The 20,839-nt window shown below is 28.1% G+C and overlaps 1 protein-coding gene and 1 long non-coding RNA gene across 13 annotated transcripts in view; one reads left to right on the forward strand and one right to left on the reverse strand.

Moving 5' to 3' along the window:
- LOC142318879 (serine/threonine-protein kinase MARK2-like) overlaps positions 1-9,901 on the reverse strand; it is a 385,326-nt gene extending 375,425 nt beyond the window's left edge. For 5 of the 10 annotated variants that reach the window (XM_075355491.1, XM_075355487.1, XM_075355490.1 and 2 more), the window contains exon 1: positions 9,644-9,849. The gene's annotated coding sequence lies outside the window, so the exon portion shown is untranslated. Of the gene's footprint in view, positions 1-9,407; positions 9,425-9,643 lie in introns of those variants that run through there. The other 5 variants (XM_075355492.1, XM_075355486.1, XM_075355485.1 and 2 more) reach the window with 4 other exon arrangements.
- Positions 9,902-9,995: 94 nt separating this feature from the next.
- LOC142318883 (uncharacterized) overlaps positions 9,996-20,839 on the forward strand; it is a 36,729-nt gene continuing 25,885 nt past the window's right edge. For 2 of the 3 annotated variants that reach the window (XR_012755066.1, XR_012755065.1), the window contains exons 1-2: positions 10,056-10,354; positions 19,990-20,104. This is a non-coding gene — a long non-coding RNA (uncharacterized LOC142318883). The other variant, XR_012755067.1, reaches the window with a different exon arrangement.

The following is a 20,839-nucleotide window of genomic DNA, read 5'->3' on the forward strand; positions in this document are numbered from 1 at the left end:
AAACACATTTATAAAGCATGAATGTTTTCAAGTTTTTGACAATGAAAGCAATGATATCACTATGACCTTATAAGACATAAAATAACAATAATACATGAAATATTACTACACTGGAAAATAATTTCAAGCAATCAGCATCTATGTATCCTCTTTCCAATGAAACTAAAACAAAAGCACTTGACTTTATGCACTTTTTTCCATTTATGAAACAGAACATTCTCCATTTTTTACCATGAAATACTTCCACTATTAGTGGGAAATCAGGGTCACATTAATTCAGCTGTAGACTCTGACTACTGCTTTCTAATCAGAGCTGTTAGTCAGATAGGTCTGCCTCACCAGTAAAATGTTCCTACATAATAGAAGATTCTTCCCCCACCAATTCAGCTTCAATGGTTACCTCTCTCCAATGATGGAAAACAGCAGTTATGCAAAAGGTACCTGTCAAATTCAACTGCAACATTGATCACTTGTAAAATTAAGAAGCTTTATTCCACCTCATACCAGTAGCTCTCCACATGGTAGAACCTTTCATTTAGCCACCAACATTCATCATTCAATTGGAATATATCATATATACAACAACGTATTACGTTATCTGGAATTATCTGTATTTACAAATTATATTAACAATGTAATATTTTAAAACCAACACAAACACTTGACTCTGACAAACTGCCAGCTCTTATAATTTTATATAACTTAAAACAATTTGTTAACACCTAATAACAAAGTTATGAAACACAATACTATTACATCAAGGTAACCAACTTATGTAAAGTTAAAAAATAAAGATAACAGCCATGTTGATTACCAATTTCTTTTTTTTCTGCTGACCAATACAAAACAAAATAATTTATTATAATCTTGGAGAAATAATTTTAAGTTTTACTTAATTCAATCTAAACACCACTGTGTATAAAACTTCAGGTACAGATAATTATTTTTAATTGATAACTTATCTTAATGTTTTCATTTCTGACCAGTGGTATTTCCGACTCAGTGAGACACGGATGATTCATGTAAGTATGTAATAATAAGATCTCAACCAGACTTAAATCTACCTAAGCTTGACCAAAATACATAAGTAAAGATGTATTACTTTTAATTATAAGTAGCACTTCTAATTAAAGTAGTCCAATTAGCACAGCTGCACAGATTCTTTGCAGTTATCTGTGCTTACAGATTCCATCGAATTTGAAAGGCCTTGCTGAAGTCACACATAATATAAACAAAAATACATTTAAGTATACGAATTTCAATAACGCAAGCAAGACTGAACATACAACAAAGATTCTGGACTATCTCTTTGGACAGAAGAATGGAAGCAAAATATTGGCAATTTTATTGACAAGTGTAAATTCATTATTTATAATTATACAGCTAATTTCCTAAAGATTTCAAAATATGCAGATGGCAAAAATTTTCTGGAACCAATAAAGTTCATTAATCTCATACTAAGTGGAACAACAATAAGTTCAGAAGTTACCGTAATGTTTTAGACTAAACCATTCTGTCACAAAATACACAAAAAATGACATGACCTATTTTCACCTAACACTGATTTATTTTAAGATAATCTTCACCCACACTTGGTCACAACGCAACTGCTACTTCAAAATCTTTTTGGAAGTAGTTGAATACATACCGTAAGATCCTTACTTGGGCACCGGTGATTCGCATTTGTTTCTTAAACTAAAAGAATAGTTAGATGGTAATCATTTTAGAAGTGGTAATAGGTCAAAATGTTACCACAAAGTGATTATCTATACAGTAGATTTCAGTAATGATGGAAAAGAAAAAGTACCAACATCTAATGTTTAAGTTTAAATGTTGATTATGTAGAAAATAGGGAAAGTTTTATAAACTTTAGTGGTTTAAAGTATTATACAGGTTTCACAATAAAAAATATGTATATATATATAGACAGATGTTTCCTAATAATCGTATATTAATCTGTTAAAAAGATAAAAACAACAAAAATGTATGTATGTGATAATTCTATTTTCAAGAATTTTCAACTTAATTTTCCTCTTTAAACTTAACATGACAATTTTCACTTTTTTTTTGAAAAAGGCAAACAATCTACCATCTAGTAATTTTGTTTTTTCAGTCTTGGCCAATCATTTCCAAATTCGGATGAATTGTTTGATATCTGTTTCAAGAAAACAAGACAGATGATCTGGAGTTACAGAGCCACAAACATATATATGAATATCCTAAATATAAGATTTTCAGAAAGCATTACTTATATGGTAATTAAAATGCAAACAAATTAGCTGATTGGAACACATTTGTGAGAAGCTGCAAGGGCAGTCCACACTGTATTCTAACAAGCATAAAGTAGGAATGTTTGTCTATCTACAAACTTCATCTATCACTTTGAAATAGTTGACTATCCCTCTTCATTTTCTCATACGAATAAATATTGATTTTACAAAAATAATTTAATATAATTCGAAGTCAATTTTATTATCTAATGTGTAAAACTGGTTTAAAATATTATTTGGTACGATTTGCATGGGTTAATAAAAACTGATTAATTCAAAATATCCAACCAAATCATTTTTTCTTTAATAATATCAAAATAGGAAAAATATATTCACACCAGCACTAGTTTCACAATACAATCTTGACTTATGATACATCTATTTATACATTAATAAATATTTTTTTTAAACAAACTGTAATGTTCTAAGTGGTCATAGAAAGTAAGAATACTTTTCAAATAGTGTTCCTGTAATTATGAATAATCATTGAAAAAGTAAATATTAATGCCAATATGCTTATCAGCTAAAATTTAATGTGTCAACTCATGTCATATTTAAATAAATTAATAAGTAATTAAAAACACAAAGTTTTGATGACTTAGTGTTCCTTAAACACTGTTCTGCTTTTATGCAGCCTAAAAACTTATCACTTTTGGACCGGTTTCCAATTTCATTACAAGGTCAATCTCGATGTAAAAAAATATAAATATAAGTCTGTATACAAATAAGTACTTATGCAACAGATATATACTACTACTCATTTCTTCAAACAAAGTACTTCCAATACTCTTTCTTATATTTTGCAGGATTCCTTAAAAACTATACATTACTTTTTAGTTTAGGTTTGTAAATTCTTAGCCATGACTGCAATGGATTAATTCTACACCAATATCCTGCCTAAAATACTGCTTATCAGTGCATCATTACAGCATTCTTTTAAAGTTACTACAACATAATGTACTTCATTGTTTACTAATCCATAGTTCCATTATTCATTAACCATTTCCAACCACATGGGCTGACTAAGAAACAACTGTAACATATATCTGATGACTTTAATAAGTTTTAATAAACACCAAACACAGAGTTAGGTTCTCTATTCGCAGAGTACATATCAGTGGAGTTTTTGTTAATTCAATAATATTTTTTGTTAATGTCAGTTTTTTACCATGAATGCCACAGTCAGCATTCTATAAAAAATAATTTCAAACTAGATGAAAAGTGACTAGATTGATGAACCAAATAAGAGGATGAGAAATCAGAACTAGCAACAAAATTATGAACTGACCAATAATATAGACTGGAAGATGTTAATAAGTATGATGCTTAGAAATCATAGTAATAATAATAAAATAAGTCTAAGAAATGAGCAGTGTTAAGAAACTGTAGAGCAATGGACTATAAAAAATACCTAGCCTGCACATGGGTGAAGATGTACTGCAAAAAGCATTAAGTATTAACAACTGAATCACTCAGTAAAAGTATTTTTTCATACAAATGACAAAAGTATGGACAAAAACACTAATATAGATCAATTTGTAGGCAACAATTTCAATTATACACAGACTTCCATTAAAAAATTTGGAGAAATAAATAAAAGAGCAAGTGTGGGGCAGGGTCAAATTGGAACCAATTGGGGTAAGGGACCTAAACTGAGTAGAACACAGAATAATGGCATGTTGATTGAACTTTTAAGAAAGCATATGTTATAGAAGAAACTCAGTCCCTATAATGGATCTTCATTTTAAAATTGGCTTTTGAAAATTTAATTTTTTAAATTTTAAAGTTAATTCTATTTGAAACATTTTTTTAATATTTTCAATTGACATTTATTACTAAACAAACAATTGTTTTTAAAATGGTTATTAAATAAGCTTTTAAATAATGCAATTTACTACACAATTTTAAAGTTTAAGGCTTCTGTTGCTAGTATAATCTCAATTTTTATATCTTTAAATAAATGAATATAAATCAATGAAATTAAAAAAAGAAAGACTGAAACACTAACCCTATGCAATGTTATAAAATCACAGATATTTAGAATAATATTATAGAGTTTTCACTTGAAATCAATCCACGTTGCACTAATTTTTTTTATGAAAAAGCTGGCATCAACAGCAATGGTCATTAGCCCAGGGGAAATTGGTAGCATATGAAAATATGCCATGTCTGACCAGGATTCGAACCAAGGACCTTTGCATGAAATATATAGTATTAAAATTGAACCAATGTAGTTAAGGAAACAAAACTAAGAAAAATCTATCAGTCTTATGGTTAAACAGACATAACATACAAAGATTCAAATCATGAAAATCAAAGTCATTGATGAAAAATCATCATTAGATTTAATTAGTCTTTAAGTTCATTGCAAAAATTAGTCAAGTATGCAGGGAAACAGTTGTACAACTGTTCAACAATAAATAATTACATGCTTATTTTTCATTAATTGAAGTGGTAAAACATTTTTAAGAGGTTAGATTTCATTAGAGATACAAATTACTTAAATAAAAAAAAGAAGATAAAATTACACGAAAAAAAAGTTGTTTAACATTAAAAGTAACTTAATGTATTTCCTACATTATAATAGGAGTTATTAATAATAATTTTCCAATAACTTGTACTTGAATAAACTTAAGAGTAACTATACACTTAATATTGTATTTTCAGGAATATAAAAATAATATAATGCAACTTTTAACTAATCTTAACTGAAAGAACATATCAACAAAACTCAATGTTGAAGCAGATACAATAACATAACATTATTTAAGTAGAAAGGTAACAATGCCATTCTTTTTATTATATGCTTAGAAATTAAGGTGCATAGGAGTTGCAACTTGCAACTAATTACAGATTTAATTTTACACAGATGAACATGTGAGGAATTTTCACAAAATTTTTTTTCAACAGAGAAATTGAATTTTATTTTGAATGTATAAAATAAACAGAATTCTCCAACAAGAAAACAGCATAACAGAATGATTGAATTTACATAATAGCCTGTATTTGAAAATTCAAAACAAGAATAAGAAAAATAATAATACCCAATTTTCTAACACAAATCAATCCACTGGGAACCTAAATTTAATAGAATTATCTCTCTTTTCTTCTAAGTTGGAATCTTGAAATAATCCCATTTGTAACAAAAGAAGATTGAATGTACTGTAAATCCAAAACTAAATTGTAAAAAGAACAGCATGATGTTTTTCCAATAGTTTTCAATTAAAAAGATTGGTTCATTGACATTGTTTATTCCAATAAAGGAATTACTTCCTTGCTCAAAAATATTTTGAATGCAGATCTACTTTTCTTTTACATTAATTTACAGTGGTCAATCAACTGCTGTTATCATTACCATCAACAAATAAAATATTAAAAACCGCAAGAGAAAAAGCAACAATGTTATTTTAAGTGATCTAATTTTATAATTACTAGATTTAGTCATAATTTTAGGTGACTTGAACTCTTGGTCTTAGAATGTAAAACATAGTCTGGATATACCCAATGATTTATCATTTGTAGATTTGTTCAATATGATTGGCATTTCTTTAAGACTTTAACAAGTTAACTGGAAAAATTCTGAACTAGCACTATTTTTAAATACCCACAATATCCAATATTGTAAACATAAACAGAAATATGCAGGATGCTGTCATAAAATTTAACATTGTAAAAAATGCACCCAGCAGATAATACCTAGGGCTAATATTATGTATTATTTAATTTCAATTGTTTAAATCCAACAGGATTTTAAAAATTTGCTAATTAAAAATTCCAATAGAGATAAGTTTGTTAAACAAAATTATATTAATTACTTTTTAGAAACAGTAATTTTAATTTTTATATAAAAAAACTAATGTGGACAACACATGACTTCCTTGTATGCTTATTAAATTACATATACACATTTTTTTAAATGAAAAGTACATAAAATTTTATTTCATTAATAACTGCCGATTTTTCATAATTTTTTTTACAATCATAATTTTTTAAATTTACAATTAAAAAAAAAGTTTAAAAAAAGGAGATGAAGTTTGATTCAAACTGATGTGCCTTCCCCTGTAAGATCCAAATATTTCATTAATTAAAATTTTATTTGGCTATAACTCTGGAACCGGTGAAAATAAGTACCACTTATGATATACTGTTGAAAAGTTCTCAATGAGGGCTTTACCACAGTTAAGAAATCCAAAATCCAAATTTTTTTGGATTTTGGACACTTTTGGTTCAGTCGATTGCAATCAAAAGGAGCAGTGCACAACTAATTATTATGGCAGTCCTAAATCCAAAATCTACATCCTACAGCTGATTGTTTTTGAGTTATGCAAGATACATACGTATGTATGTACAAATGTCAAGCCAAAACTAGTCAAAATGGATTCAGTGATGGTCAAAATGTATATTTCTGTTGAAATCTGAAATTTTTCGCTATCACAATACTTCCTTTACTTTGTACAAAGAAGAAAAAGCAAATAAAGATATCAAAAATTTACTTTACTGTGAAATGGGTTTTTGAAAACCTTAATACATTGGGATTTCACTTTTTTAGGGTTTTAAGGCAATCAATAAATCAACAAAATTTAATATTAATAAAAAACAACCCTCTAAAGTAGCATTCATTAAAAAAAAAATTAATTAAAATTGAAAAATGAAAACTATTTTTAACATTTGCATATAATAGTAGTAAAAATATCTAAAATAAACACCATAAAGATTAATTAATGGAAAAAATTAAAAATGTGTTTATAACTTCAAAAATATGAATCAAAAGCAACTGAGAATGCATAAAATTCCAAGATTATTGCAATTAACAAATTGATGAAGAAAATCACAACTCACAAAATAAGCGATTACAGCAACCAAAAAGTAACTAACCACTGCTAAAACTGGAACAAAAAATTCCAAAGAGTGTACATGATTCTATTAATGAATTAAATAGTCTTTAAGCTTTTATGGCTGATACATAGTTTAATACTGAAACTCTGTAATAAGTTCATCAATAACTTTCAAACATAATTGAGGAAATGATTTATATTAAACTTTGTAACATAATAAATGAATACATTAACCCAAATTTGAAGAAGAGTGTTCTGTAACGACATTATATATAAAAAGCTTTAAACATCATGAAAAACGATTAGAACAATAGCTGTGATTAATAACCTAACATAAGGATTTTCAAGATAAATAAAATCCCAAATTAGTCAATCAATCAAAATAAACTTTAATGTAATGATAAAATAATCTACTCTCAAAATACTCATATAACAAGCACTTAAAAAAGTAAATTATGGAAGAATATAAGTAGGCTGCAATTCATAAATGAAAGTGGATGGTAATAACATAATATTTAATGTTATATCACAAAATGCTAGTTATAAAGACCTTTTCTTTAAGTGGTTTGTACATGCAGACATTTTTTGTAAAAGCATAACACATTAACAAGTACTTAAAAGAAAATTTGTCAATTCAGATTAAAAGCTAAAATTAAATTACACAAAACATTAAAATATGCATAAATACTTGCAAATGAAAGAAAGCACTTCATATAATGTATTCACTATAAAGTAGAGTACCTGCACACGAAAGAAGTTTAAGAAATTAGTTCACAAAAAAATTTCATTACTGTTGCAATAGCTACAATATATAACACAAATTTCTTGTTGTATGTGTTATATAACACAATAATCAAGAAAATGGGAACTAATTTAAACCCTATTATAATGTGAAATTAACCCTAATGTAAAAACCCTAGTAATAAAATTTACCAAATTCTGTACATTTATAAAACACTATGTGAAACATAATAATACAAAAATTGAGCAGTTTATAATAGATTAGTACATAAAAATATAGTGACATTACTTTAATTCTTGATCAGATTACATGACAAAATAAAATTCTAAATTTCACTCGTTTTAATAACATTAAAAATAACAAAAAATTAAGTGTTAAAAAAATTTCTAAGAATTTTCACAAGAAATTAAATAATAGTTCATTACTTGTGTAAGCAACCAACAAAATAAAAACATTTCCAAAAAAAAATTTCAAGATAAAAAATATAATGAAATATCTCTTGAATGATTGATTTAAATTAACTTGTATTTTTGTTTAGCTGATTCTTTACTTTTTTTTATAAAAGAATAATTTGCCATGTTAAATACAAGCTGAAAACTCCAGATTATAAATACAAAGATTTCTATTTGACACTAAACCAAGAAACATTCATGGGAATTTCCAAAAAACTATTTAAATACAATTCTAAAATGTCAACCTATAAAATATCAATATTTATTAGTTAAAAAGGTCAGGCAAATCCAAATTTATAAATACATTACATGGTTGACAATAAAATTCTATAGGTATACCTCAAGTAAAACAAATCTGAACTATTTCAAATTTAAACTAATATTTAAAAAATATGTTATTACCTCTATATAAATTACATAAATATCTAAAACCTTTTTAGAAAGCCATCAATACTGAACTAAATTTATAAAAAGATCTTATTTATTTAAATCAACAAAAAAAATTATGGTAAAATAATAAATCATAAATTTAGGTCTAAAAAGAAAATTGTATCACTATTTTTTTTGGGAGCAAGTTAGAAAAATATATATATAATCTAATACATTTTCAGGAACCACGGCTAAATAGTCTATATAACCTAACACGACCAGTGAAGGAATGGGCTATTTTGATTTTGCAAAGATATTATTTTATTAAATTAGGTGCATAAAAACCAATATATCACAAACTTTTAAGCAAACACAATTAAAATTCAGATAACATTTTCTCTTCATTCACGTCTGAATGAAGTGAACATCTAGGAGTTGAAAATCTATTAATGTAAATAAATACAATAGCTAATGTTAATCAGGTAAAAATATCAAATCAATGAATAAAAGTAGGTTAAAAAACTAAAATATAATTAAGCTACATGTAAGCATTTTTCTAATGAAGAATAAATATTTTTAATGATCACAGCGAATGACAAGAAAGAATATTGTTCGTATGCAAGCAGCACCACCTAGCCTTACAACAGATGGCACACTATATGAACTGATTTCTAAGGAAGAATAACATCAAATAAACACAATATTTCTGTCATAAAGTCTTACGATTTATTATACGAACCACGCATTCACTTGATAAAGCATTTTATTCTGCTAATTCAAAAACATTGTGGGTCATTACTTGCTTGGCTTGTTGGCTAGATGCAGGCCTACCTGTAGTACCTGTACCAAAAGTTCAGCGTGTTAACAACCACATGATAAATTTTACTTTAAAACGGACCATCATAATAGTATCTGAAATAAATACTGTATATAAAATACCCATCAATTAAACAATAAAACGAAAAAACAACTCACAACGTTATACAATATCCAAGTACGGCGTAGCCAACAAACACCTACGTGAGACAAATAATAATTATCACAGAAAAAAATTTTAAGATTTATATTAGCAACACTGGAGAAATTGTTTATTTTCACATAAGACTTCTAAATACCAACCTAATACAATCATAACCTTATTTAATTCCCACATAAAACTAAAATCTTTTCCTGCACTCATTACTCACATTAATCCAAGATGGCCGATTTTTCCTTCCTTGACGCAAAATAAACTCACTGCGCAACTCCGTCATAGTTGTTACGATTGGTAGAAGTATGGCTACGTCACGACCGTGAACAGTGCCCTTTCTATTACTCATATCAATGAGAAAGGATTATTTTCAATTATTATGACGTCATATTTATGAAGGTAAAGGTTTCATCTTGATACAATAAAAAAAAATATTTTTGCATTTAATAAGTTATTATATTAAAGAGTACAAAATTACGATTTACCTCCTGCGCGTCAAGTGATGGGCTGTTATCTTTGTATTTGTAATTCAGTGTCGTGGAAAGTGTGTCAGCGTAATTTCGTATACGCTTACAATTGGAGGTAGACCGGTAAAATGATTAGCCATTAGTTTTACTTATAGGGTAAAAGCAAGAAATTTCACCAGTGTACTCTGTTATTGAACAATTATATTAGTCGTCAGAAATTGTCATAATTCATCCTACAAACAGAAAAACGTACGTTTACCAGCAGTTCATATTAGTTTTCAGTTATAATGGATTGAGAGAGAATATTTTTATTCATAATTGAGCCCTGCAAACTTTATTTATAACCTGTAATATGATGAAGAGCGTTTATGTTGCAATTAGTTTCGTACTGAAGTTCTAATGCATTTACAACGGTTGTAGTTATACCTTAAATTCAAACGCCAAGTTTGAACCTTCCACGTATGTAAAAAGAAGCTGAACAAGTAATAAAAGTGTAAGGAGCTGAATAGTAATAAAAAATACTGAACCCAAACGAACCGAAATGCACGATCGATTTCTATGGTTTGGACATTACTTCCTCTAAAATACGACCTATTTTCACTTATTTAAGGTGCTACCCGAGCTCACAGTGTACGTGTCACTAAGTGTGAATTTAGCCCGCAATTTTAGCACCAATCGAAAATTTAGTTATAAGCCAGTAATTGTTTTGCGAATTCCAAAGGGCACTCTTTAAATAGAAATTTTGTCCTTTTTTTTGTTAAATTCAATAACTGTAAATCTGTGGACATTGTACATCGAAGTAACAAAATCAGTGATTGTAACGTATATCTCCAGAAGAAGAAAGTGCGCTTTCCAGCTTGGCGCATTATTTCAAATCCATCTTCCTGAATATAAAATTATAAAATACTTGTTCATTTTTGTATAATGCATAATAACAAGTGCCACACACTTTTGTCTAGTTATACATTTATGTTGTTAACTATTCCACATTTTAGGTTTAGATAATTTTCTTTATTCTGGGGTTAGGTGGGTTTTTCAGCTAGTTGCCTTTCCATTATGATACGTGAGAGAATATGGTATATATAAGTTTTTTTTAATATAAAAAATGGTCTTAAAAAAAATAAATAGGTTTACACCTACAACTGTTCACCTGCAAGGCAGGGCTCTACTACTCTGATACAGGTTGGTAACTGTTAACAGTTAATTCAAATTATTCTAAAAGAAAAAGTGTTATTAAATGGAACAGTTTCAACTTAACAAAATGAAACTATTAGTAAAGAGACTACTCAGTTCTGAGCAGATCATCTAGTCACCTGGAACGTATCCAAGAACTAGATGAGAGCTGTGTACTTGCAATGCAATATTGTATTCCACCTCCACTATGAAATTAATTAACAATGAGGGTAAACTATAGTATTAACTGAAAAAGATTATTATCATAGACTGCTACTACCCTATTATACACATTTAATTAAAATTTGTCTGGTAATTTAATCTTTTAATGACAAAGAAATTATTTGGTTAAAAATGAAATTAAAACCAGTATGCTTTCAGATATTTTTAAATAATTAAAGAAATATAAATTTTTGACATCAAATTCACTTTTTTTTATACCTAGACAACCGATTCATAATTGTTTATGCATGTTGACCGTGAATGCCAATGCTGCAATTACCAGAGGTTTAGGAAAGAAGCAGGTTGAGTAATTCATGTAGGGGTATTTGATTTATAATATAGTTTAAAAAACTAATCGATACAAAGATTTCTATGATATTCCTCAAGGAGCTCTTTCATATTGTTTCGTTATATTTTCAAGTGAATTTTACTTATAAATTACAAAAGATACAAAATTACTAATGCAGTGAGCACTTACAAAACATATTTTTTTACAGCCTTCATACGTTTAATAAAACAGTTTCTTGATAACTTTAATAGAGGATGTATTGCATTAGAAGATATATGTTTACATTTTTTTAGATTGTTCTTTTAATTATATCTAATGTTATTTGCCATATAATTCAAAAGTTTACAAAGTATATGTGAAATTTGTTGCCAGGAATTGTTTAGCAGAATTTGTAATGTTAGATTTGATAAGTACTGGAGCATGGAGCATAGTCAGTCCATGGTTGATTTTTTAATGGTTTTTTGATGGTTGACTGTTTTAATATTCTAAATGTGTTTTGTAACTGCCAAGATTGTTTTGCTTGTTTCACTTTCTACAACATAATACTGGAATTCAAGTAGTTTAAATTATTATTTAAGCACTAGTATCTTACTGTTTATGAGTGTACTTTGAAATTCACAATGTTTTCTATAAAAAGTAATCTATGAAAATTAAATTTACCAAAACTATTACTAAATTCAATTTAGATTTCCATCCAAATTTCTGGATGGATTTGTAGCATTTGAAAAGTGCTATACCTGACTGGATTCAAACCTGAAACTTTAAATAAAAATAATAGTAAAGTTGATAAAATAAAATTTTAGTCAATAATACATCTATAGACTTTGTCCATAGTGTTTTGTATATTTATAGATTTATTTGAATTTAGTAATTAATACATATTATTATCTATGAATAAACTATTATTATTATTACAGGCTACCTGACAATATTCAACCATTCCTTCTACACAAAGTGTTTCACGGCAAAAATATTAAACTTACTAATTTTTTAATAAAAAAATAAAGCTGAAAATGCATATTTTGCATCAAAATAAAAAATAAACACTGATAAGCTCAAAGCTTTAAGTGTGTAATGGAAGATTATTCTCAGTGTCCACAGTAGAATACGTACACAACATTCATGTCCAACTCCTTACCATATCCAAAGCAGACAAGATAAAAATTCAGCTTATAGAAAACCCATCACAAATGAAACATTTGACACATATCTAACTGTTTCACAGAATACAAATGTGAAGATTTTTTATATATCATTAATAAATATCCATATGACAGCTGATATCTATGAATAAAATGAAAATTGCCACATTACTTAGCACAATTTACTGGCTGCATACTTCTACCTAAAGATAAATTATTTACCTAAAAAAAAAATGTTTGAAGTTATTGACTTTTTAAATGTTAAACCAAATAAAATTAAATAAATTCCATGTCTTTAAAACTCAATTCACAATGTTTTCAGTAATTAGTGGTGCTGTTTTTTTTTAGTTGGGCAGATGTACCTTTAACACGTGAAAAGTGCATTCAGTTTGAATTTAATCTTTATCATTCATTGGTGTTTTTATACTTTATAATGATCAAATGTGTTAAGGAGGGATTCTTTTTGTGTACATATAAAATAACAAGATAATGGTAAATGTTGGTGGGTTTGTGAACAAATATTGTTTAAATCTGCTATATCACAGATGTAAATTACAAATTCACTAACATTGATAACTAATGTAATAATAATAATTATTATTATATGTGCATAATATATATTTTTTTTGTTGTTGAAAATGCAGATAATTCATTAATATATTGACCACTGTTCTCATACAATTTAATATTAAATGAAATAAAAATCACCAAACATAGTAAACAGACAAGTTGAACTTCCATATTAATTCCAAGAATTGATTTTCACAGAATCCTGCATCTTCAATTGTTAAATTCCATAATTATTTGTACATATAAACATTTATTTATAATTTTGTTGAGATTGTTTCTTTTTTAAATTTATTATGGACGACATGCAAATTTTTCTGTTCATACTGAATTATTATTCCAGATTTTCATGCTCCTTGCAGAGGGTAGTACTGGAATCATTATTACAGTGCTGGACAGCAGTATTTGCATATTCATCCATAATAAATCTCAAAAATTTCAAAAAAGAAAGTAAATTAACAAAATTATAAATAAATATGTTTTTTTTATATAACTGTATTTGAATTGTTCATTTCTCCGAGTGGGGACTACTAAGGAAGTAGTCACCAGAAAATTAAAAAATAACATTCTATGAGTCAGAGCGTGGAAAGTTAGAAGTCTAAAAAAGTTGGTAGGTTAGAAAATTTGACGAGGGAAATGGATAGGATAAATTTAGATGTAGTAGGAATTAGCAAGGTTATGTGAGAAGAGAAAAATGACTTTTGGTCAGGTGATTTTAGAATAATTTTCTCAGCTTCAAATAATGCGCAGGCAGGAGTAGGTATCATAATGAACAAGAAGATAGGGAAGAGAGTAAAGTATTTCAACATGTGTAGCGATAGTATCATTGTAATAAGGATAAAATCAAAACCTAAACCGACAACGATTATTAAAGTCTATATGCCTATAGGCGCCCATTATGATAATGAGGTAGAGTGTGTATATAAAGAAATTGACGAAGTAATTAAACACATAAAAGGGGATGAAAATTTAATAATAGTTGGAGATTGGAATGCAAGCATTAGAAAAGGCAAGGAAGGAAATATAGTGGGTGAATACAGGCTGTGCAAAAGAAATGAAAGAGGGGACCGACTTATAGAGTTTTGTACAAAGTATAATTTAGTAATTGCCAACACCCAGTTTAAAAATCATGGTAGAAGAATATACACATGGAAAAAGCCCGGGATACTGCAAGGTATCAGATAGATTATATTATGGTTAAGCAAAGATTTAGAAATCAACTTGTTGATTGCAAAACTTACCATGTAGCAGATATTGATAGCAACCATAATTTAGTGATAACAAAATGTAGATTGGGGTTTAAAAACCTGAAGAAAAGGTGTCAGATAAATTGGTGGAATTTAGAGAAGCTTGATGATGAGGAAGTAAAGAAGATTTTTGAGGAGGACAACGCAATAGTTCTTCGTAGAAAAGATTAAGTAGAAAATGTAGAAGAAGAATGGGAATGTTAAAAAGGAAATTCTTAAACCAGCAGAAGCGAACATAGGTAGAACAAATAGAACTGGTAGAAAACCTTGAATTTCAGACGATATATTGCAGCTGATGGATGAACGTAGAAAATATAATAATGCTAGTGATGAAGAAAGTAAAAGGAACTATAGACAATTAAGAAATACTATAAACAGGAAGTGCAAACTAGCGAAAGAAGAGTGGATTAAAGAAAAGTGTTCAGGAGTGGAAAGAGAAATGAACATTGGTAAAATAGATGGAGCATACAGGAAAGTTAAGGAAAATTTTGGGATACATAAATTAAAATCTAATAATGTGTTAAAGATGGTACACCGATTTATAATACAAAAGGCAAAGTCGATAGGTGGGTGGAATATATTGAAGAGTTATATGTGGGAAATGAATTAGAAAATGGTGTTATAGAGGAAGTCGAAGAGCATGAAAGGGGAGAAACAATACTGAGATCTGAATTTAAGAGAGCATTAAAAGATTTGAATGGCAGGAAGGCTCCTGGAATATACAGAATACCTGTAGAATTATTGCGCAGTGCAGGTGAGGAAGCGATTGATAGATTATACAAACTGGTGTGTAATATTTATAAAAAGGGGAAGTTCTCTCACTTCAAAAAGAGTGTTATAGTCATGATACCAAAGAAAGCAGGAGCAGATAAATGTGAAGAATACAGAACAATTAGCTTAACTAGCCATGTATAAAAAATCTTAACTAGAATTCTGTACAGAAGAATTGAGAGGAGAGTGGAAGAAGTGTTAGGAGAAGACCAATTTGGTTTCAGAAAAAGTATAGGGATAAGGGAAGCAATTTTAGACCTCAGATTAATAGTAGAAGGAAGATTAACAACAATTTTGATAAACAAACCAACATACTTGGCATTTATAGACCTAGAAAAGGCATTCGGTAACGTAGACTGGAATAAAAGTTTAGCATTTAAAAAAAATTAGGGATCAAATACAGAGATAGAAGAATGATTGCTAAAATTTACAGGAACCAAACAGCAATAGTAATAATTGAAGAACATGAGAAAGGGAGTCTGACAAGGATGTTCCCTATTCCTGTTACTTTTTTATCTTTACAGAGAACTAGCAGTTAATGATGTTAAAAAACAAGTTAGATTCGGAGTAACAGTACAAGGTGAAAAGATAAAGATGCTACGATTTCCTGATGATACAGTAATTAAGCTGAGAGTAAAAATGATTTAGAAGGAACAATGAATGGCATGGATGAAGTCCTATGCAAGAACTACTGCATGAAAATAAACAAGAACAAAACAAAAGTAATGAAATGTAGTAGAAATAACAAAGATGGACCACTGAATGTAAAAATAGGAAGAGAAAAGATTATGGAGGTAGAAGAATTTTGTTATTTGGGAAGTAGAATTACTAAAGATGGACGAAGCAGGAGCGATATAAAATGCTGAATAGCACAGGCGAAACAAGCCTTCAGTCAGAAATATAATTTGTTTACATCTAAAATTTATTTAAAAGTCAGGAAAAGATTTTTGAAAGTATATGTTTGGAGAGTAGCTTTATATTGGAAGTGAAACTTGGATGATCGGAGTACCTGAGAAGAAAAGATCAGAAGCTTTTGAAATGTGGTACTATAGGAGAATGTTAAAAATCAGATGGGTAGATAAAGTGACAAATGAAGAGGTATTGCAGCAAATCGATGAAGAAAGAAACATTTGGAAAAATATAGTTAAAAGAAGACACTTATAGGCCACATATTAAGGCATCCTGGAATAGTCGATTTAATATTGGAAGGTCATGTAGAAGGAAAAAATTGTGTAGGCAGGCCACGTTTGGAATATGTAAAACTAATTGTTAGGGATGTAGGATGTAGGGGGTATACTGAAATGAAACGACTAGCACTAGATAGGGAATCTTGGAGAGCTGCATCAATTGGGATCTATTTAAGTTATATTTACTAAACAAATATAATTGTAATTTTATTTATATATTTTTTTAGTGTATAACTGAAAAATATAGTTAAAAGAAGACACTTATAGGCCACATATTAAGGCATCCTGGAATAGTCGATTTAATATTGGAAGGTCATGTAGAAGGAAAAAATTGTGTAGGCAGGCCACGTTTGGAATATGTAAAACAAATTGTTAGGGATGTAGGATGTAGGGGGTATACTGAAATGAAACGACTAGCACTAGATAGGGAATCTTGGAGAGCTGCATCAATTGGGATCTATTTAAGTTATATTTACTAAACAAATATAATTGTAATTTTATTTATATATTTTTTTAGTGTATAACCACATCTTTGCAATGAATATTTTATTTGTATTATCTGAAAATGGTCTCATCTACCTTCTTTCATTAATAGAACTCATAAAAATATAGGCCCTCACTTCAGCATGTTTAATTTCAAGCCCCTCCCCCCAGAACTTGACATTTATAAATGATTCTCAAAGAACCAGAATATTCATTGTTATCCTTTTTGAAAATAAAACCACTATATATTTTCAAAAGACGGACAATTCTTAAAAGGATTATAAAATTGTATACATGCACATAAAAAGAAGAAGAATAATTTATTGATTGGATTGTAACTATTTAATGCAGACATATTTCATGTTTGTTGATGGTATTCATAATAATGCTAATTTTAATATTTTTGTTGTCCCTAGTGTAAAATTTTACAGTCATCTTGTTAAAACAAACATTTTTATAAGATGATTACATTAATTTTATTTTGAATGCAATTATCTGCTTTTAATCATGTTTTTTTTTGCCTTAAACTGTATCAGTCAGTAAGCTGTCATCATAAGATAATTACTATGAATATCTAAACTCTCATCTGAAATGTAATATTAAAGATTGGCTTCAAAAAATCAGAGCAAGATTTTAAAATAAACAAATTATTTTTTTTTATCTATGTATGGTACTGGTAAATATGATTGATTAATTTATATTCATTTTTTTCATGTTCTCTTAAACTAATCAGATAACATAACAATTTTAAAATTACATATCCTAATTCTGAGGGCTATAGAAAAGATCTATCTAATTACATTTCAGTTTTTAATAAAAGATTTTCTGATTTATTTGTTTAAAATTAATTTATAAATAATATTAATTATAAAAAACTGAACTTTCTGAATACTTATTTAACGTGTACTTAAATATGAGTTCAAATATTTAGCAATTAACATCTTCAAAATTATTTGATTGTGCACCAATTTTACTTTTCATCTAGTTCTATCAATTATTTAAATTTTTTATGTTTTAATATTAACCATTTCTGTTATTCATAAATTTTGCACTTTCTAATTCTATTCTGCTCAAGTTTCTTTGATCCTTTTAAGCAAATTCTAAAGCAGTTCTGTTTGTTACCAACAGAATAGCAAACTTTCCTTACCATTATTGACATGATTTGTAGAATTATGTTATAAATATAATGAAGTTATAATTGTACTTGTCTTAGGGTAGTAAGACACAAGTTTATTTTTTTTCTTATTGTGAACTTTTATCAAGCTAAATACATGTTTATGACAATACATGTAACACTACCCACATCCTTGCATAATTTCACTCATTCCCTGCCATTAGGAATCTCTCTTCTTTCAAATTTCTGCTCTGCTTTACCTTTTTAGAATCATAGGCTGTGTGTGCCTTCTGCTGAAATCTATCTGTGTCTTAGTCATTTCACTTGTAATTAATATGGTACCCAACAAATGCCTACATACACATCACTAATCCTATAAGTTATTTCATTCCTTTCTCCTACCAATTTTTTTAATAATGGAATGTATATATTTGTAACTTAAGTTTTAAATGTCCTGTAGGTGACAGTAATTAGGGAAAATGTAACATTTAGATGTAATAATTATGATTTTTATTTGAATCTGACATTTTTTAGGCAGTAAAAGTTAATTTTTTCTGGGAGTTTAGGAATACTAAGCAAGTACCATATTATTTCATAACATAAACAGTTAAAGATAACTTTAACAGTTGTGTTAAAGTGACAACACTACTTGACATAAACATGTTGAATTTTATTTAATAAATAATTATATCTGTTAGGTAGTCACCATGGAACTTGATTTATTATTCTAAAAAAATATATTTATATAAATATAGTAATAAATAATAATTAAATAAAAAATGTGGGCCCCCAACAAATCTAGATTACTAAAGAATAACACAACTTGAGAATGAAACTTCAATAGTTATAAACTTTATACTGATAAATTCAAGGAGAAAATGAGAATCAGTCCACTTCTAAAGAAAAGTAAAACAGACTTTATTTTTGATAATAAGTATATTAAAACAAATAAATCACTGCTTTTCTTTTTTTTTCCTGTTTAGCCTCTGGTAACTACCGTTTAGATAATTCTTCAGAGGATGATATGTATGAGCGTAGTCTTGTACATTCTCAGTTCGACCATTCCTGAGATGTGTGGTTAATTGAAACCCAACCACCAAAGAACACCGGTATCCACGATCTAGTATTCAAATCCGTGTAAAAATAACTGGCTTTACTAGGACATGAACGTTGCAACTCTCAACTTCCAAATCAGCTGATTTGGGAAGACCAAATCTAGTTAACCACTAGACCAACCCGGAGTGTTAAATAAATAAATCACTGCCGCTAACAGTCTATCTTACTTTAATGAAAATTTGTTTTTAATAAACGTAATAAGCTTCTCTCCTGAAAATGTTGGCAAAATGTATGTACGACTATTGCTTAATGAATGTACAGGGTTATTTACTTTCTGTCAGCTAATATGTTTATATTTTGGTTGTTTTTGCCAATCAGAGTTGGTAATGAAACTTTTTTAATGACAAACAGAACCAAATTTAAAAATGTATAGTTTTTAAAACTCAGTTCATAATGCTTTCATGCTCTCTCTTGTAACCATCTTAGTGTTTGGTACTGATATATTGTGTAGTGGTCAAACAGTAAGTGTTGGATTTGATTTGTGTCTGTTTATTTAATAAGAATATCACTGTGTATTTTATAGTTTAAATGTTCAAGTTTGTTAAGATGTGGTCTTTCCTTGTGTATATGTAGAACAGCCAGTGGTTATCAATGTTGGTGGGTTTCTGAACAAATATTGTTTAAATCTGCTATCTCATAGATCTAAATCACAAATTCACTGTGAAAATCAGTTCTTGGAATTAATATGGTAAGTTTAACTTGTCTATTTACTGTGTTTGATGATTTATATTTCATTTAATATTAAATTGCATTAGCACAATGGTTGATATAATATATATATATATATATATATATATATATATATAAATTATTACATGTTAATGCAAAATTAACATTTTGATAAACATTTGATTTAAAAAAGTAAGGTACAAAAATAGTGTGTAAGTAAAATTTGTAAATGGAACACTTAGTAAATTATTTAGTGTAAATACTTTAAGTAAATTTTAAATGGAACACTTACTGTTACTGATCTGAGTATAATAGTCACTGAGTATAATATAAAAAACGTATATAAATCTTTTATTGATGGTGTAAACATGGCTAATTGTGATTTCTGGTTGTTTCCTGAGCTAAAGTTCCTGCAAAAACCTGAATTTGACTGCTGTAAGGAGATAGAGAAACGCAAAAGCAAACTGGAAGCTGTTACAGTTTCGAAAAATGTCTTCATAAATATAGGACTATTGGGTTGTGTGAGGAATGATAAGAGGGCAATTAAATCAGACTAGGCAAGCTATTTTTTTTTTTTTTTTTTTTTTTACAAAGTGTATTTATTTTTTGTTACGCAAAGCAATAATGTATTTTTAATGAAGTATATAGATACATTGAATAATTTTTTTGCCTCTTGTTCACTAGTTTGATGTATACATACTAAATCTGTGGTATAAACCCTGAGACTGTAAATTTAGTTATTCTGGATTAATTA

The sequence above is a fragment of the Lycorma delicatula genome, chromosome 2 (genome assembly GCF_047948215.1).
Source record: "Lycorma delicatula isolate Av1 chromosome 2, ASM4794821v1, whole genome shotgun sequence".
Classification (NCBI taxonomy): Eukaryota; Metazoa; Arthropoda; class Insecta; order Hemiptera; family Fulgoridae; genus Lycorma; species Lycorma delicatula.